The sequence below is a fragment of the Petaurus breviceps genome, unplaced genomic scaffold, assembly GCF_028583685.1.
Source record: "Petaurus breviceps papuanus isolate PSGF00001 unplaced genomic scaffold, PetGlider_PUasm1.0 90822, whole genome shotgun sequence".
In the NCBI taxonomy this organism is placed as follows: domain Eukaryota; kingdom Metazoa; phylum Chordata; class Mammalia; order Diprotodontia; family Petauridae; genus Petaurus; species Petaurus breviceps.
In genome coordinates this window covers 10,325,305-10,346,977 of record NW_027187351.1, presented here as the reverse complement: position 1 = coordinate 10,346,977, position 21,673 = coordinate 10,325,305, and the positions used below count along the sequence as shown (strand labels likewise).

Below are 21,673 nucleotides of genomic sequence, written 5' to 3'. Positions count from 1 at the left end.
TTGTCTGTATACTCTGAAGTTCAGGGTGCTGACTTTTTCCCCTGAACAAGGTAAATGATATATTTGATTGATTAAAGAAAGATTGTTAACCCATTTTGCATTGCTTTCCTTTAGCAAAGCAGATCAAGAACCTGTGTTGGCAGCCACCCTGGGAATGCTGGGGTGCTTGCTGCTACAGTGTCTGAGGCTGAATTTGAACTCAGGTCCTCCTGGCTCCAGGGCCAGTGTTCCTGTGCCACCTAGTCACCCCTGTAAATCACTTTTACTTGTTCATTTATGAACATTCAAGATGTTCATTTCTCACTCATCCTTTCATACCAGTTGCTCATGTGGAACAGTGGATAGTGCTTGATATGAAGTCAGGAAGACTTAGATTCAAATGCTGCCTCAGATATTCACTAGCTGTGTGACCATAGATAAGTTCAATTTTTTGTTTGTTTTGTTTTGTGGACAAAAAGGGGCATATGAAAAATACTAAAGGGGATGTGTGAAAATTGAGCTGTTAACTAGTTCAATCATTCTGGAAGGTAATTTGGATCTACATTCACCAAAATCTTTTAAATTGTATACACCCTTTAACCCTGTGACTTTCTGTCTATCAGTTTTCTCTTGTGTAAAATGGAGATAATAATAACACTTATTTCTCAAGGTTTTTGTGACAATAAAATGAGATAATATTTGTGTACTACTTTGCAAATCTTAAAGCTACTACTATTACTGCTATTACTGCTACTACTACTACTACTACTACTACTACTACTGCTACTTCTATTTCTGCTACTACTACTGCTACTGCTAATGCTAATGCTATTGCTGCTGCTCATATACTTATACACAAATCTGACATTTGGAATTCTAATGGATAATATGCCATTGATATTGTGGTGCTAATAAATTTAAGACCTCCTGGAGAGATTTGGAGATCACAAAGTTGGCAAGAGAAGTCAGAGTTGTGAGGAGAGACTTCACTTATTTAGTCACCTTGAGTTTCTTGGATAAAGGTAGAACATTAGAGAGGCAGCATGCTATAGGATATTGGGCTTAGAAAAAGGAAGACCTGAATTCAAATTTTGTCAGACATTAAATTATTGTGTGACTCTGACCAAATTTCCTTGACCTTTCTATTCCTCAGTTTCTTTTTTTAAATTCAATTTTATTTTATTTCCAGTTTCAAATTCTTTCCCTGTCCTAATAATTAGAAAACAAGAAAAATAGAACCCATAACAAATAAATGTATATATATATAGTTATACAAAACACATTTCTACATTAGCCATTTAAAAAAAATGAGTCAAGAAAAAGAAAAAAATAGGAGCAAATATGCTTCAATATGCATTCTGAGTCCATCACTTCTCTATCTGGATGTAGATAGCATATATTGTCATGAATCTTTGGAATATGGTTAGTCATTTTGTTAATGTTTCCAAAGTAGATTATCTTTACAATATTGATGTTACTGTATATATTTTTCTCCTGGTTCTACTCTTTTTTTTTTGTTTCTAATCACAGAAATCTTTCCAGGTTTTCCTGAAACCATCCCTTACATAATTTCTTACAGCACAATATCCCATCAATTCATATACCATAATTTGTTCAGCTATTTCTCAATTGATGGACATCTGCTCAGTTTCCAATTATTTAGCATGACAAAAAAAGGACTGCTATAAATATTTTTGTTCATATAAGCCCTTTTCCTCTTTAATCTCTTTAGGGCATAGACCTAGTAGCTTTATCACTGGATGTATACAGTTCAAAAGTTTTTGGTGGACATAGATTCAAATTGTCTTCTAGAATGATTGGACGAGTTAACTGCTCTACCAACTGTGCATTAATTTTTGCACATCCCCTCCAGCATTTGTCATTTACTTTTTTTATCCATAAAACAAAACAAGCAAAAAACTAACCTCAAGAGAAGCAGGGATAGAGTCCTGTAACACTCCACTAAAATTTCCTCTGTGGTTGACATTGATCCATTAATGAACATATTTTCATTTTATGCATGAAGAAACTGAAATATACATTCCCCAATTGATAAATGATCAAAAGATATGAATGGTCAGTTTTCAGAGGAAGAAATCAAAACTATTGATAGACATATGTTTTTAAAAAAACTTTTGAATCAGTAATAGAGAAATGCAAATTAAAACAGCTCTGAGGTGCCTCCTCACACCCATCAGATGGGCTGATGTCTCAGATGAAGGCACTGATGCCATGCTTATGAAACTTGTGGTTGACATATGTGATAGTAATGGCAATTAAAGATTCCCCTGTATTGGCTTGGTTTTCAAATTGATTGTGTTAAAACCCAGAGCTTGTTAATCCCACCTGTGCGATGGACTTTTTGATGTGAAAAGAAAGTCCTGAACTGGGAGGAGCTGGTGACGTAGATTTGGAGAGACAAGAGAGAGGCGGAAGATTTTTTTGGAAGCAGCACCTCGTGGAGGGAGAGAGACTAAGAGAATTGCTGGTGGCCGCTTTGAATTGCCCTGGACTTTTGAGACCTGCCCCCTGAGCTGCCAAGGACTGAGGAGACATGGCTGTTTTGCTGGTACTTTGTCTGTCTGTTTTGATGTTGTTTTGCCAGATTTGTCCACTGGTGAAAGACAGTCCTTTTGTTGAAGAAGTCCTGGAACCTGGCTTTTGGTTAAGAAGCCCTGAGACTGTCCTGCAGACAGAGAGTAAATACTGTCCACTGGTGAGGGACAGTACTGTTGTTGCAGGGGTCTGGAGACTGTCCTGCAGACAGAGTGAATACTGTCCACTGGTGAAGGACAGTGCTGTTGTTGCAGGGGTCTGGGAACCTTTCTGTTGGTTCGGAAGCCCTGAAGAAGGATTTTCTTGTTGTATGTTTACAGAAATCCTGGGAGAGGGCTTTGCGAATGTGTTCAGGGGTTCTAGGACTGTTCTACAGACAGAGGATAAATTCATGAAGGGACTGGCAATGTATCTTATGGCCTTGCTAAGCCTTGTCTCCCCAGGAACTAAGATTGCTGAGAACTTGCCTCGTGTCAAGATGAAGAAAAGACCTCCATTTGGGTATTAAGTGCTGTGTTTAAACTTGATGTAACTCTGGGGTAGATTCAATTGTGATCCAGGGGTGGGGAACTTTTGACCTTTTTGTGTTCTATGGTTGAGCAAATGAATGTATTTTACTTATGTTTGGAAACTAATCTCCATTTGAGAAGAGGGGCTTTGTGGTGGACTTAATTAAGGTATAGCCTAGGGGTGGAGAAGTATTTAGAACAGAGACTTTGTAATTGATTGAATGATTGGAAGGTCCTGGGGTGGGGTAGTCCTTGAGATTATTTAATCACATTTAGTAAATGCTGTATTTGGAATGATGTCATGTTTTGATCTTCTCTGTTCTTGGTTTGTCACTGAATAAAATAGAGGGCACCTATGCTGGTATTTTGAACCTGGGAAGTTGCCTTCTTTTGGCATTACATTACAACATAAGATTGTAGAATAATAGATTTAGATCTGGAAGGGACCTCAGAGGTCATTTAGTTCAGCCCTTTTGTTTTATAGATGAGGAAGTTGAGACCTAGGGACATTGTGACTTTCCCAATATCACATAAATAGAAAGTAACTGAGGCAGGATTTTAACCCAGATTCTCTGACTTCAGAGTCAGTGTTTTCCTCATTTTATATGCATGTAAGAGGAATGATTCATATTGTCAATGAAATGATCAGGTTATAAATTCCACCAGATTGGCACAATAGGCTAAATTTAAAAAGCTGAAATTTAATTAGGATAAATACAACTCCCTGCACTTGGGCTGAAATAAATGAACCACAGAATTATAGGATAGGCAAGGTATGAACAACAGTTTGTGTGTAAAGGACCTGATGGTGTTACTGAATTTTAAATTCAGCAATGTGACATGGCAAACAAAAAAGCTAATGTGATCAGAGGCCACATTTATGGAATTTAGGGTCCAGAATAATAGGAGTTGTTGACTACTGAGCTCTACTCTGGCAAAAACACATTTAGAGTATTTTGTTTGGGTTTTGGACCACATTTTGGGAAGGACATTGATGTGCTAGCATGTACCCAGTGGATAGTAGCCAAGTTAGTGAGAAATGTAAAAACTATGCCATAGTAAGCTCAGTTGAAAGGTCTAAGGATGTTTAGCCAGGGAAAGGAAAGACTTAGGAAAACATTTTCAAATTTCAAATTCAAAACCAAATTGTTCTGCTTGACATCTGAGGTCCCTTATGGACATCTTCCAAGACTCTGCATTCATCTCCTATATCTCTTCTCTCATCTCTTGAATATTACATATAGGAGAGGATTCTGGGAAGATGGTAGAGTAGGTATAATGGTAATGTAATTTGAATTTGAAAATCCCCTTTGTATTGGTAAAGGTAACAGGTACTTAGCACTTAGTAATTAATCAAGTCTCTGTTAAAGAAACAGAAGGTATGAATTCCTGTCTCCTGTTGTGATGTAACAGGAAGGGGCTGAACAGGGAGAGGCAATACAGTATATAAGGAAAAGCCCCAGAGAGGGAGAGAGAAATCTTGGAGCAGGCTTTGTGGAGGCAGAAACTGCTGCTGTTGGGGAGGCTGAAGAGGAAAGGCCTCCCCCAGGCTGGAGAGAACGACTTTGCCCCATGAGTGGAGAACTTTGACTATTGTACTTTGTGTCCCTTTAGGAGGCAAACCTCCTTAAGGATGATTGAATGATTGAGATGATTGAATGCTTGAGTTACTAAATGATTGTTCTTTGTTGAAAGCTTTGTGACCATTGTGATGAAAACTATGTGGCCATCTTAGTGATAAGTTGTTTGAATGCTGTATTTTGACTTTCTGTGATAAGTTGCAATATTGTGAATGCTATACCTTGATTTCTGTGAATGCTTTGCTCTAATTTGTTATGGAATAAATAGTGTTCACTATACTGTATAATCAGAACCTTAAAAACTGTTCACAGCAGCATTCTTCTGGAAAGCTGCTAAGTGCTTGGCTTTACACTAGGTCAGAAAATTCCAAGCTCTCCAGATTTCCTCCACAAATAAGACATACTGACACCTCAGGGTGAATGTAGAATGACAAAAGTAAACAAGAGTTGGGTTAGAGCAGTGTTCCTGCTCATATAATTGGAGAAGATTCAAAGAAAGATCCTAGGACGGATGTTCAGCCTAAGTAAAATATAAACACCTCCAGACTAGCTCAGCTGAAACAGCAAGAGGCAAACCCTAGTGGCAACTGGGTTGGAAGGTAGCCTCAACTTCAGCCATAGGAATTTTTACCTCCTGGACAGTGTGGGGAGTTGGGTGTCTGAGCAGGATGGGGGTGGGGGGAAGATTGAGGCAGCCTCTGCCAGTAAGGGACACAAGACCCAGCTGTGTGACCACAACACAGTCCTGGGCAATAAGGAACCAGAACATTGGGTAAGTGTAGAAGCAGTGGGGCAGGAATGTTGCTGGCTGTGGGAACTTACAGGAGAGTTGAGTTCTTGCCTCAGTTCCATGCTAGAGAGGAGAACAGAAGGTCATAGCCATTGGAGGATTCTCAAGGAGCAAGAGCATTTCCAACATAAAGCACCAGGCGGCCCTAACTATGGCTTGGAGGGGGAAAGGAATACAGAGATTATGCCCAGGACAAAGCTCAAAAAATAACAGCAAGAAGGACCTGAGGCCAGAGGTACCATATCTCACACCAGAAGGCTAGAGATGATTTGTAATAACAAACTGCTAATTTTTTTTAAATAAGCAGGCAAAGGAAAAAGAACCCAACTATAGATCATTACTATGGGGAAGAGAAGACAGGGGTTCATCTTTAGAAGATGATACTGAAGCAAAAAAGGTCTCTCCTAACCCAAAGAGTTATGACAAATGATCACCTTCCCAAAAAGAATTCATAGAAAAATTTAAAAAAAGACTTCAAAAATAAAGTATGAGAGATTTAGAAAAAAAAAATTTTAAGTAAGAACAATCTAAGAACAAGATTAAGAAAAGAAAGTCAACCATCTGAAAAAGAGATCCAGGATCTTAAGGAAGAAAATGACTCACTGAAAATTAGAATTGGGCAAGGAGAAGCCACTGAAGTTATAAGATACCAAGATATAATGGAACAAGATATACAGAATGAAAAAATAGAAAATAATGTGAAATATCTCATCAGAAAAACAACTGATCTGGAGAACAGGCCAAGAAGAGAAAACATAACAATAATCAAACTACCTGGAAGTTATGATAAAAAAAGAATCTTGATTGAATAATATAAGAAATAGTTGAAGAAAATTTTTCTTATAACAAGAGGAGAAAGTAGAAATAGAAAAAAATCCACTGATCACCACCTGAAAGATATCCTCAGAGGAAAACCTACAGGAATATCATAGCCAAATTCCCAAACCTCCAGGTTAAGGAGAAAATATAATGAACAACAAGAAAAAAATTCAGATATGGTGGAGCCACAATTAGAATTATACAAGACCTAGAAGTGGCTACACTAAAAGACCACAGGTCTTGGAACATTATAGATTGAAGAACAAAAGAACTGGGGTTACAGCTGAAAAATATCATACCCAGCAAAGTTAAGTATAATCCTAAATGAAAAAAAAAAAAGATATTCAATAAATTGACAGACTTTTAGGATTTTATGCAAAAAAGACCAGAACTTAATATAAAATGTGACATGCAAGATCCAAGAGAAATATAAGGTAAACATCAAAGACTAATTACAAGGACTCAATAAGGACAAATTATTTTCTTTTTATATGTGGAAATGTAAAACATATTGGTAACTGGATAGTTCAAAACAGTGGGGTAGAGCTGAGGATAATGTGATTCTAAAAAGCAAAATTATGTAGGAAAAGGTGGAAAAAAGAGTAATTATCTTATACAAATAAGGTGCAAGAGGAAGAACTGATACAGAGGAATTAGATGGGGGAAGAGGGCAGGTGGTTCTGGAACCGTACTCTAACTGGGAATGGATTAAAGAGGGAACAATACATGTATATTTACATATACATAAGAATATAAATCTTCTAAATTCAGAAATAAATGAGTGGATAGGGAAGAAGGAGAGGATAAGGGAGGAATAGGGAATAGAATAATGGGAAGTATAGAAGGGTGTGTAGATGAATGGGAATGGGATAAAGAGGGAACAACACATATATACATCTGTATATATAATGTCTGTGCTTAATTGTGACCTTCTTGGGGGAGATGGAGGGGGAGGAAGAGAGGAAGGGAACAGGGAAGGGAAAAAAATCAAGTAAAAATTGCATAGCAGAGGACAAAAGAAACCATACAAAGAAGCAAAGATGGAGAGTTTTTAAAATAATGTATATTCTTTATATAGGTTTTCTTGAAATGGGAATTTATTGTTTTATATCAAATCTTCTTGTGTTCTGCTGTTTACATGGCAATTTTTTTCTTTTTTTATTTTGCATTTGTTTAAAATAAAATTAATAAGAAAGAAAAGTGCATATAGTGCTATAGCGTTGATTATAATCTCTCTGCAGATGATTCCCAACTCTCTATCTCCAGTTGGAATATTGAGCTTGTTCCACATTTTAAATTGTCTGAAAAACATGTCCTCCTGCCTCAGTTTCCTTATCTGTAAATGGGGATAATGATAGAACCTATCTCACAGGGCTGTTGTAGGGATCAAATTGGATAGCACATGCAGATGTTTTGCAAACCATAAGGGGCTTTATAAATGCTACTTATTATTATTGTTATCTATTCTCCAAGTTCCTCAGTCTCAAAATTTCAGTAATTCTTAACTTGTCCCTTTATCTTCCACATCAAAACAATTGCCAAGATCTGTCATTTATACCTCTTAAATATCTCTCACATCTGTAATTTCCTTCCCATTTATACTGCTGCCACCATGGTTTAGATTTCCATCATCTCTCTCATAGATTATTGTTAGTAACATTCTTATTGGTTTTCTAACTTGTTTATCCCCCTCTCCAATATACCATCCACATCATTACTTAAGTGATACACTTAACGGAAAGGTCTGATCATATCAATCTCTAACTCAAAAAATTCAAAGGCTCCCTGTTATGTACCATATAAAATATAAAATGTGTTCAAGGTATTCAAGATATTCTAGGCCTCCTTCAATCTGATTCCAACCAATGTCTATTGTATGTTTCACATTGCTCCACTTCTTGATCTCTGCCTTCTATATCTCAGCTGCCATTGCCCTCAATTGAGCACTGCTGTGCTGAACAAATAGGAGACACATTTGCCCCTGTGCTGAGGGAGGGATAAAATTAGAAGGAACTCATCATGAACTTACCCACAGGGAGAAAATTAAACACTGTGGAGCAATGCAAAGCAATGACAAGCTCTCATAGTTGCCTATTGGTGAACAAGACTGTGGGCCTTTGAGAAAGACCACACAGTATTAAATGGCCCAAAGGAATTCCAACCCTGGGTTTGCCTGAAAAAAACTTCAAATAGCCTGGAGCGTGTTGGTTGTGCCTTGACATTTCATTCTGAAAGAGATGTAATACAATCCTGAAGGATTCAGAATCCCAAAATCTAACCTCCATGATTTTACATATGAAAAAACCAGAACCCAAAAAAGCTAAGTCATTTGCTCAAATTAACATAGATAATAAGCGGCACAGCCAAGCTTCAAACCTCTTGAGCTGTTGTAGCAGGAACCTGGCTTTGGAAAGGATATTTGGAAAGTATAGATGAGGCAGTTAGGTGATATAGGGATTAAGCACTGAACTTGAAGTCAGGAAGACTTGATTTTGAATCCTGCCTTATATGATTCCTAGCTGACACTAAGTCACTTAATCTCTCTGGGCCTCAGTCTAGTCATCTGTAAAATGAAATTTGATTTGATATCTATCTTATAGTTTACAGCAATGAGCCTATGCTCCTGTGACAGGGGACACAGTGGCAACAGAAGAAATGTAGTATGTTTCTGGCTAAGGTCAGGAGGCAAGATGAACAGGAATTAGGTAAGGTATTATAGCACCAATGCAATATTTATAGCACCCATGATCACGATAAGACCGTGACTATAAGTATCGCATGATATTCAATTGCAAAATATGCCAAACTCTCCAAATAAAGGATAGAACTGAAACATTTATTTAAATACCAGAAAACCAAATCCCAAAACCAGTAAGCCGATTCCATCATAGTACCAAAGCTATTCAGAAGCCATAATAACACTTTAACCTGCCATCCTTTAACCTTCCCACAAATCAATGCAAGATCAATATTTACTTACAAAACTCTCTATCTTGGGGCAGCTAGGTGGCACAATGAATAGAGCACCAGCCCTGGAGTCAGGAGGACCTGAGTTCAAATCTGGCCTCAGACACTTGACACACTTACTAGCCATGTGGCTTTGGGCAGGTCGCTTAACCCCAATTGCCCTCCAAAAACAAAAAAAAAATAGCAAAAAAACTCTCTATCTCCTTGCCTGAGCTCCTCTGTCTCCCACCATCTGGCTAACTCTGAACCAGCTTCCTTTGGGCTCTGCTTCTCTTCAGCAAACTCCTCCCATCACAGGCTCCATGTGACTACATTCGGCCTATAGGGGGCAGAGTTTACTTTCAAAGAAGGGGAGGTCTTCAAACTCCCCCCTAGGTCTATTAAGGGGCAGGGAAGATCTTCAAATTCCCATTCCCATTATAGGTATACTGTCCCCTTTTCTGCCCTTTGTAGCATTAATTGCATGGTAGGAAAAGGAACTACAAGGGATAGTGTATATGTATGTACTCACAAGTTCAGCAGAGATATTACAGAGAAAATATAGTATGGACAACTGGTGTTAAACACCCACAGATCAAAACAAAATGCTTATGCATCTGAGGCAGATTGGGTTACTCATTTGAGCATGTGTGAAGCTTGTATTTCATGGGTCAGTCAGCCTTTCTTCAGGGTCATGGATATACAGCCATAAATACTATTGTGCTGAGCTCCCTTCCAATTCATATTCTATGACTCAACTTACTTTTAACCCGATCCAATCAACTAAAATGTACCAGGATCTGCCATCACTAGTTGTAAAAGAGCCAGAGAAAATGTTTCTACTCAATGGGCTTATTCAGTCCCTAAATTAACACATTTAGAGGGACAAGGAAGACCCTTTTGTTTTCTCAATTCTAGTCTCAGTTTTCAGCAATACTTCATTACTTCTACCTGATACTATGGATATTGGCAGACTATGTTTCACAGGAGAGTGTGTATCATACCTTTAGCACTTGGATGAAAGGTTATGTAAGAACAATCAATGGATTTCTACAAAATAGTGTTATGAATGACTCATAGACAACTGAGACCAATGAAATAGCATTTTTGATTTTTTTTAAACTGACATATGGAAATATGCACTTCTAACCATAGTGATGATTGCAAGAGTTGTCTGAGTTAGTCATAAGAACAAATCTTATCCTGCATTTCTTAGGATCACAGATAGAAAGGATCTTAGAGATCAATTAATTCAGGGGTTCTTAACCTGCACCTTTTGAACTTATTCTTTAGAATATATTTTAAAATTGTATTTTAATGTAATTGGTTTCCTTTGTAATCCTACGTATTTCATTTTATGTATTTAAAAATATCATTTGAGAAGGGGCCCATACGTTCCAAAGACTTCCAAAGGACTGACAAAAAGGTTAAGAATCTTTGAAGTCCAACCTCCATGGTTACAAATGAGGAAACTAGAACTGTCAAAAACAAAGTCACTTGTTCAAGTTCACATAGAAAATAAATGGTGGAACTAAGCTTCAAACCCCAACCTTCTGACTCCAAATCAATCAATCAAGCATTCAGGAATTAAAAGCATCTATTATGTGTTAAGTACTGTGTTTGGCCCTGGAAATACAAAAACTAAATCAAAATAGTCTCTGCCCTTAAGAATCTTATATTATTCTTATTCAACTATTCTTTAATCCTTTGTTTTGTAAATTCATATTTATTCAAAGGTAAATATAAAGAAATTAAATTCCTTAGTCTCCCTGCCAACTTTCCAATTTCTCCATTTAATGACTCCTCTTTTTTCATATATAAAATCTTAAATGTTTCTCCCACTTGCAAGGTATTATATCTAAAAGGATTCTCATGGAAAGAATTTTTATAGTGGACCAAAGGAATATTCCTCCATTATCTCATTTGCAAAACTATATGATTCTATTTTAAGCCTCCATGTACTATTCCTTCTTCTCTCTGTCTCAGCTCAGATATCAGTCTTTCTGTACAATACCCTAAAACTTTCAAATATTTGGTTCACATGAAATCATCTTGTTGATTATTAATTTGTTCTTTACTATTGATACTTTATTAAAAGCACAAAAAAGAATCTTACATTATAATAGACTCTTTCCACTTTACCACTCTGAGGCTTCCATTTCTATCAACACCCATTTCTTACAATTATATGGAAGCAAATACTAATAGCAGAGAAGACATTGTAATGGGAATCAAGAAACCTGTGGTCTAATGTTTACTACCAACTATCTGTGTAACCTTGGGCAAATCATTTACCCATCTTGACTTCAGTTTCCTCATCTTTAAAATGAAGAACTTGTCAAGATAATCTCCCAACTCCCTTCAAATATAAAAATTCTATAACTTTATGATTGTATTTATAAATGAGATAGCATGTATAAAAATTTGCAAATCTTAAAGTGCTTTATAAGTATCTTCTTTCTTTTTCTTCCTTCCTTTCTTTTTTTTCTTTGTTTGTTCCTTTCTTCTTCCTCCTCCTCCTCATTCTCCTCCCCTCCTCCTCTTTCTGTTTTCTTCTTCTTGTTTCTTCTTCCTCCTCCTCCTCTTCCTTCTCCTCTTCCTCCCCTACTCCCTCCTCCTCCTCCTTGCTTAGTTTGCAATCCAGATTATGCTATTGGAGAAATATTCTACTTAGGACCATGAGATCCATGTTGCATGTTCTAACCACATAAGGCATAGTGGTCTTCATCTTTATTTAGTTACAAAATATGCAGTGAGACTCAGTATAATAAAAAAGCAAACACACTTTTTATAGACCAAATGTCCTGAATAATTTGGTGTTGCTGTGTTAACTGTTGTGATATATTGAGATGCTGTTATGATTCATAAAATACAAATTCATATATTAACATTACTAATTCATTTTATATTGTGGTAATTATGAATTTTTATTGATTAATATATATCAAAATTATAGATGTTAAAAATGAACCTCACTTCAGAAAAAGGTTGGAAAAATGTTTTGAACAAAAGTGTTAAATGCCATTGGCAAAGAAAAAGTAGAAAAAGGCAGGTGGATGAGCTTCGGCCCCTCCCCTTTCTCTGTTTCTCTCCCTGCCCCTTGCGGTCTCTACCATGCCGACACCGAGCTAGGATCATACACCTTCTATCCATCAATTTGTGTCAGTAAGCAGGAAAACAGTAACAACTGAATAGCAAAGAAACTATGGCCTTGAAACAGATTTCCAGCAGCAAGTGCTTTGAGGGGTTTCAGAAAGTTTATGAGCATGACAGTGTAGAACTAAAATGCAAAATGAAATTTGGAATCTACTTACCACCAAAGGCAGAAACTGGGAAATGTCCTGTACTTTACTGGCTGTCTGGTTTAACTTGCACAGAGCAAAATTTTATCACAAAAGCTGGCTATCATCAAGCTGCAGCAGAACATGGCCTCATTGTCGTTGCACCAGATACCGGTCCACATGGCTGTAATATTAAAGGAGAAGATGATAGCTGGGACTTTGGTACTGGTGCTGGTTTTTACGTGAATGCCACTGAAGAACCTTGGACAACTAACTATAGGATGTACTCTTATGTAACAGAAGAGCTGCCCAAATTGACAAATGCCAATTTTCCAGCTGACCCCGAGAAGATATCTATTTTTGGCCTTTCTATGGGAGGCCATGGAGCTCTGATTTGTGCTCTGAAGAATACTGGAAAATGCAAATCTGTGTCAGCATTCTCTCCAATCTGCAATCCAATGCTCTGTCCTTGGGGGAAAAAGGCCTTCAGTGGATATTTAGGATCAGATCAAAGTAAATGGGAGGCATATGATGCTACTCATCTTGTGAGGTCTTGTCCAGATTCTCAGTTGGACATATTAATTGTTCAAGGCAAAGATGACCAGTTTCTTAAAGAATGAGCAATTACTTCCTGACAACTTTATAGCTGCCTGTGCAGAACAGAAAATTCCAGTTGTTTTTCAATTGCAAGAGGGATATGATCATAACTACTACTTCATTGCAACTTTTGTTAATGATCACATCAGACATCATGCAAAATACTTGAATGCATAAAGCTCCATATACAAGTAATCTCACAATTATAAAAGTTACCATGTAGTCTGAACTTTTGTAAAGATAGAATTATACATGAAAAATTATTGCCTGTGCACATTCATTTCTAATTTTTATCAAAGTCTTGTCACCTTCTGAATATGTATATAAAATCAAGCAATCGGATTCCTTTTTCTTCCCCATACGTACCCTGATAGAAGACATGTCATAACCTATGGGCACTTTGAAATCCTTGCAAAATTAAGCTTAAAGGATTACAGAATATGTAAATGATCACAGTTGACTATAAAGAATATAATAATTCAGAGGTATTTGGGGACATAACAATGAGTTGTTGGTCATTGGGTGTATCTGTTCTTAGAGAGCTAAATTATGGAATTGTATAAAAGTAACTGAATAAAGAGACTTAATGCAAAAGAAAAGTAGAAAAAAAGGATAATTGTAGGGTCATATAAGTATAGTAAGACAATCCATCAGATTATAGGGAAAAAAGTTAGTAGGCTGAAATGTTTTCAGAGTTTGATTGCTATATTATCCTAAACCAGAAAGATAGTAGAATTATAATGCAATGCAGTGTGTATATTAGTGTGGGTGTATGTGTGTAAGCTATGTCCAACTATTTGGTGTTAATGCCCATATAAAGAACGAATAGTACATATTCAAACTCTTAACAAAAGCAAAAAGAAGGCTAAAAGGTCATTTGGTTTTAAATTGCATTTGTAACAGTGTCCAACTGGATGGAGAGTTGATTCTGAGTCATATCAGTGGTATTTCTATGCCATCAGTCTACAAAATCTTGACCTTTTGAGGACCACGAGTTTATTGTGCCTTGCTTGTACTTTCCAATATCTCATATTGTCATTATTATCAAGCATGCTTTCGAAGACCTTAATTTCAGATAAACCCAAATAGAAACAAAATGTGACCTTTTGTCAAATTTTTCATGAACTTTTGACTCTGACGCCAACCAGAATGAGGCATGATGCATTGAATATGAACATAATAGCATTTATTTAATATTTCAAGTTTTGCAAACTGTGTTTTTCTGTATGTTATTTCATTTGATTTGGTCCTCGAAACAACCTTGTGAAGCAGGTGCTCTTTTAATCATCATTTTATAGATAAAGAAACTGAGGCTTACAGGGGTTCAGGGACTTATCAGGGTCACACAGTAAATATCTGAGGCAGGATTTGAACTTAGGTCTTTTTGACTTCAAGTCCAGTGATCTACCCACTGGGTCATTTAGCTGACTCTGTCCCTGAAAGTCATAGGAAATGTCCTTCACTAGTTTGAGTGTAATTCTAGCTGGATATTGTTTGTTTCATAGGACTCTAAAATAAGTCAAATGTAAAAAATGGCCTGTGTATAACAATCTTCTCATTTGCAGAATTGCAAGCCTGAGTTTGAATGGCCAAATGGGATATAGACAAATTCAGAGAACCATTTAAAGTCATTCAAACACAATGTCAAATTGCGTCTGAGTAAAGATTAAAGCAAACAGGGAAGCCATTAGAACTTTGGTGATATGAGGGTTTTAAATTATTAGCTAAGATGACTTCAAAAGGCTAAGAAAGATAGGAATGGAGAGTTCTTCTCTTTTTAAATTTTCCTTAGCTCATGAAAGATATAATCCACCCCTACTCCTCATTTCTGCCAACACACATGTGCACCTTTCTTTCTTGGAATTTTCATAGCATTGTGTGTTTATCTCTCACACTGAATTTCAACAAATATTTATTAAAAACTTATATGCAAGGCACTATGGTAGGCATGAAGGATAAAAAGAAAAAAAGTAATGCCCATTCTGAAGGACCTTACATTCTATAGATCATGTTTTCTTCTGAATTTTAGCTATTCAGTCATATCATCTTCATTTGTGTTACATTTTTCATTACATTTATGTGTGCTATATTCCCCTTTTAGTACTCTGCTTTATGAGCTCAAGGTTCACTTCTTTGAATAACCCCCAGTGGGTATTTATCACAGTGTTGCGCCTAAAAAGTGCTTAGTTTTTGTTTCTGAGTTGAATTCTTACTTCTATCACTACTATTTCAAAGTATGTTGAGATTATGATTGACTTTGAATGAGTACAAAATAGAATGCAAAATATTTTGGGGTTATTTCCTCAAGTCTTGCCTCATTTTAATTCATCTTCCATGCAGCTGTCAGATTTTTCCAAAAGCACACATCTGATCATGTTGCTTTTCCACTGAAAAAAATGGGGGAGCCTCCTGTGGATTCTTACAACCTTTAGGAATGAATATGAAATCTTATGTGTGGTATTTGAAGCCCTTCATAACCTGACTTCAAATTGCTACGCAATATTCTCTTCATATATGTGGTCTATGTTTAAACTGTCCTTCTCAATGTTCCTCATGTAGGTGTAAAACTATGTATGTGTGTAAGGGAGGAATTGTGATTGAGTGAATTAATCAAAAAAAAAGTGTCAAGATACTGAGCCTTGACACATTTCCTAATTTAGAACCCAACTGGAAGTTTAACAAAATATGAGCCAGGCCTGGGCGCCACCTTAATTTATCTGAAGACATTTCAATTAGGTTCAACAAGAATTGCATACCAATTGGATGAGGGACTTGGTCATGCCCTGAAGATCTTATGTAAGAGACTTTGAGGTTCTGGCAATGGAGATAAAGGAGTGTGAACATCAAGAGCTTGGCTAGAAAGAATCAGGTACACATGGCCAACTGGCAAAGGAAGAAAGAAAGGGGAATGAGCTGTAGCAGAAAAGAGAAGTATTGAGGAGGGTCACTGGCCCTCTTCCTGGAGAGGCAGGAGAATTGTGATGATGCTATCAATTGTATCAAACTCCTCAAGAATTGAGGGAAGTTCCAAGAAAAGGTCTGTCCTTTCCTCATCTTCCTCTACTATTGCCTATTTTCTAACAGACACTATGATAAATTCTACTGCTTCTTTACCCAAATGTTTCCAGTAACCTGAATTTTACCTCATAAAGAGTCCAGGGGTCTACCAAGAGAAATACAAATGCATATTAAGGCATTAAACTAAACTTCTTCATATAAGTTAGGAATTTTCCTAATTGGGAAGTTCAACTGATTGTTATGGTATTCCTAACTTTTCATTTAATATAAGTGAATAATAATATAATGACATACAATAATATAATTAATATAATAGAATACTCCCTCCAGCAGCAAAGGAGGGAACCACAAGGACCTGAGGTATACACACACACACACACCCTATATATATATACATATATGTAAGTATGTATGTATGTATATACACACACCATATACATATATATACACCATATATACATATATATGCACACAAACACATACATACACACCTGTATGCCTAAAACAAGGTATTTACTATAAGAAAGTGTTGCACATGACCTTTCATCCCCCATCTTTGTGCTTTTTCATTGGCTGTCCCTCCTGTCTGGAATACATTCCCTTCTCACTTCTACTTCTTAGGATCCCTTACATCCTTCAAGACTAAGATCAAAGTACCATATTCTACATGAAATCTTCCCTGATCTCCTAGGAACTCCCTCCCTAATCATCTTGCATCTCTTTTGTATATATTTTGCCTATAACTGTATTTAGAATACTACCTATCCTGATAGAAAAAATGAACATATACAAAGTTTTAAGGTTTGTAAAAACATTTTACACAAAATTTCTCAGTTAATCCTTGAAACAGCCCTGTGATGTAAGTGCTATTGTCTTCTACATTTTATGAATGAGGGAACTGAGAAGAAGAGACTTCAAGTGATTTTCCCAGGGTCAATTAGATGTAAGTATTTGAATCAGTAAGGTGGCTAAGTGGATAGAGCTCTGGGCCTAGAGTCAAGAAGACCTGAGTTCAAATCCAGTCCCAGATGCTTACTTGCTGTATGACCCTGGGCAAGTCACTCAGCCTGAATGTCTTAATTCACTGGAGAAGGAAATGGCAAATCACTCTAGTATCTTTGCCCAGAAAACTCCGTGGGCAGTACTGGAACACTATGGTCCACAAGGTCATGAAGAGGCAGACCCAACTGAACAATTGAACAACAATGATAGCAACAGTTGAGGCAGAAGTCTTCCTGACTCCAAATTCAGCATTCCAGAGATGAAATCAGTGCTGAAACTGATACCCCTTCAGTACCCTCTGCTTTTGGGGTCCTTCACTCCCTCTGGGTGGAAAGAGGGGAGACAGACCAGCTCCTCTCAGACCGTCTATTTGAGGACAACAATCAGAGAATTTACCTCATCATTTCCCACACAGCTCACCTCCTGAATTTTATGATAGTCAGAAACTCATCATACAGCCAGGTGAAATCAGCTCTGAAACTCACACCTCCTCAGATCATTTCTCACTCCAGTTACAGGACTTCATTATGCCTCCCACCATGTAACCTACCTCTTCCTCAGGTTTCCAGCTTCCATTTATATGTTGTCTTTCTCTATTAGATTATGAGCTTCTTGAAAGCAGAGACTGTCATACCTTTATTATCCCCAGAATTTAGCACAATGGTTGGCATGTAGTAGGTACTTAATAAATTACTCCAGGCAAGGACCGTTTCACTATTTTTTGCATCCCTAGTACCTATCACAATGTATTAAGTACACAGGTGTATTTTTTTTTTGGCTTGATTGGGGTTCTATCTGGGATGACTTAGTGGAACACTTTAGCAAAAAGACATTTATTGAATATCTTGGGAAGGGGCTGTAAGTATCTTGGAAATGCATATGTTCATCCTGAGCATCATCATCCTGAAAGCAGAAACATCCAGATAATTATGGATATCCTAAAGATCTCGGTCAGACTTGGCCACAAGAAATCTTATGGCTACAAACAGATGAGTTTTCAATGACAGGTGTCAAGGTTGCTCATGGTCATTACATGGTCCTGTTGGGCATAAGCAAAAGAATTCATATGATTCATACAGTTGAAATACTATTATGATGTAACTTTCCCTCCTTCAAGGGTCCAATCAGAAGATGGTTTCATTAGTCCAAAGAATGTCAGGCAAACTACAGTTACATTCTGATTAGTACAAATAAAGAATACCCTGAAGTGATAGCACATATTCAAATTTGTGCAATTCCAGATTATGATTATATAAAAATATGTAATTGGTTCTAGTCCAATGGAAATATGCAGCGTGAATTGAAACCATTTTAAGGGGATTTGCTATTCACACTAACCTAGACCAGGCTATACTATCCTAATTCCATTGTGTCCTGTCACTCCCCTCCCCTTCCATCCCAACCCATCCTATCCCATTACACTCCATTGTATTTTATTTATTTCACTTTGATTTTATTTGCCTTGATTCTATTATGTTTCATGAAATGGTTCCCAATGGAAAAATGGTTTATACATTAAAATATTGCCCAAGGGCAGCAGTGACTATTGTAGTTCACTTAGGGCTGTATTTGTACCTTTCTCTTACCTCCCACTATTTGTGTACCCATGTGTATGCAAATGTCCCATCCTTCCCTCCAAACCTACTTATCTTCTGAACTTCACTATCATTGCTGAGGGTAAAAACATCTATGGAGTATGTCTCCTTCTCTCCACTCACACAGCCTCTTCCCTTGTTCATATCATCATCATCATCATCATCATCATCATCATCATCATCATCCCTTGTCACCAAGTCTATTGAAAAACTCACCTAACTGCTCTTCCTGTATCGTCTCTCGTTATTCCAATCCATACCTCACCTCTGGTCTCTGCTTTGCCACTTACTGTCTGTTGCTCATGATTAGAATGCTATCTCTTCTTACCTTTTCCTCTTAGAATCCTTGGCTTCTTTTAATAATAGTAATAATGATAACAAATCAATAATAGTAAATTTTTTCTCCCATCAAGGGACTAAAATTCTATTGGAGACACTATAGTAAAACTTGTTTTTAAGTCTCAGGTAGATTTGGAACAATTCAGAAAAAAGGGATGGGTCCATAAGGTCCACAATGCCCAGTTAGACTAGGAAGAGGTGTTCTTTCATTTTTCCTTTGTAAGCTGTTTCCCTTGCTCAGAGGCAGCACTTAGAGTACAGATCAGATAAGAAAGATAAGTCAGTCAATGCCACCAAAACTGAATTTGGTGAAATGCTTCACTTGGGTCATTTTATGTGTTTGGTGTCAGTTACTGTTATTTTATTATGACATGTGGTATAAAGAAAAGGTCAGCTTGCACTGGGGATTAGTGGGTGATTAACAGGTGAAAATATCTTTTGAGTTTGCCAGAGAATGGAGGAAATGGGGCCAGTATGGTCTGAATACAATGTCAGAGTTATGGAAAATCAAACAGAGCAAGTAATAACATTGTCAAAAGTTCTGCTCCAGAAATTCCAATCAGTCAGAAACCAGATCCGGGGGTCGAGGCAGGAAAATAAGGTCTTAGTTCAAAAGCAAGGGGGCCAGAGCCAAGGAAGTCCACACAGAATAGGAATTGCAAAACAACAAAGAATTGTTGAGGGTGTTTTGTTTAGTCTGCTTCATTCAAGGGAACAGCACAAGGAGGCATCATTTATGGCCATGATATGGTAGCTAGTCACCACTCTCAGATCAGCAGAAGTATTGGCAGGTTCAGACAGATTTCTTCAAGTATGTCCTTAACTATTTGTTAAAACACAGGGCCTGGTACATAGTAAGTCATAACAAATGCATGCTAATTGTTACTTCCTCAACTTTGGGTGGAAAATGAAGATGTGAAGAATAGAGATAATAGAATTATTCTGGTTAGGAAACTGGCCTTTTGGGAGGATTTGTTTGATTTTTATGAAAATTAACAATGTAGTATAGTTTTGTGGTTTTTAAAGATCTATGATTCACTTAAAATGTATGCTACCTGTACTACACATATTGTAATTCCTTTATACCTCACTGTGGACTTCATAAGATGCTATGATCAAAATGTTTCTTACTTTTGCCTGAAGGCCAGCCCTTTGGTGATGAAACTCCCTAGAATTAGCTAAGTTGGTCCTTGGAGGATATATTGACCTCCTTTCAAACTTTTTAACATCTATCACTACTCTATTGGCACAGCCTTCAAAAACCCTTTTCCATATCCATACTGTGGTGCATTGGAGTAGAACTTGAAGATGACAGATTAGAAAATGACCTATGTCAATTATTTTTTACCAAGAAAGTCCAAGAAATCTCTGAGTTCTGAATCCATGGGAATCTATCTGGAAATAGTAGAATATAATGAATCCCCACTTTCAGCTTTGCCATTCCTATAGGGCTTGGAGACAGAATGGCACCCTAGAAGGAGGGCTATACCTAGAGTTTGAGGACCTGGAATTAAATTCTACCTCTGACACTAAATTACCTTTTTGATAGTAGGCAAATTACTTGGCCTCTGTTTCTTCCATTATACAATGAGGGTTTGGACTATGTAGCGCAGAGGTTCCTTCCAACTCTATCATCTTATGACCCCTCATCCCTTGCCATCCTTCAGCCTCTAGACTTCAACATAAACTTTTGCCATAATGGTAACTTAGAAAAATACAATGGATGGATGAAATAAAGTTCAGACCGGGGCGGCCAGGTAGCACAGCAAGTAAGAGCACCGGCTCCAGTGTTGAGAAGATCTGGAGATCGAATCCCGGGCTCAGACACTTAGCACCCACCCAGAAACACCTGGCCATGTAACCTTGAGCAAGTTACTTAACCCCAATTGCTTAGGGGCGGCCAGGTGGCTCAGCGAGTAAGAGCACCGGCTCCAGTGTTGGGATGACCTGGAGATCAAATCCCGGGCTCAGACACTCAGCACCACACCCAGAAATAACTGGCTGTGTAACCTTGAGCAAGTTACTTAACCCTGATTGCTTAAAATAAAAAAAAAAAAGAAAGAAAGAAAGTTCAGACCAACCAAGAAAGATGGGAAGACAATAATATTTGCTTTATTATCCAAGTTAATTTGTTCTTACTCTGCAGAGGTAAAAATGGAATATAAATTGTCAACAGAAATAGCAAGTAGCTTTGTGTGCTTTTTAATATCTTTTCTAGATGAATTTGGAAAAATTGGATTTGCATTTTTTGGTTTGCCAGGTTATTCTGGGCCAAGAAAATGTACATATGAGCACACATACACACACTCAAACAATCTGACTAATTTGGGAGATAATTTGTACTTTAGAGTCTTCACCTAACCCAGGAATTTGTGACACAGAATAACATTGATGAATATGAGGAAAAGACCTCAAAATGAATCTTCAATGAAAGGCAGTAATAAAATATGCATTTACTTTTCTGTATTAATATAAAATTAAATTCAGAATTTAATTTTCTAAGTTTTTTAATCTTAAAGAACATGAAGTTGCTAATGAAAAGTATACCCATATTGTCAGTTGCCCATAATGGGCAAGACAGGTATGGATATATTGCAATCTGTATTATTGAAGAGAGAATTTACATAAATGAAATCTCATTCAAATATTGGAGTCCTGCCAG

At 37.1% G+C, this 21,673-nt stretch overlaps 1 pseudogene; it reads left to right on the top strand.

Moving 5' to 3' along the window:
• The first annotated feature begins 12,367 nt into the window (after nt 1-12,367).
• LOC138148152 (S-formylglutathione hydrolase pseudogene) lies at nt 12,368-13,683 on the top strand (annotated as a pseudogene).
• Nucleotides 13,684-21,673: the final 7,990 nt, after the last annotated feature.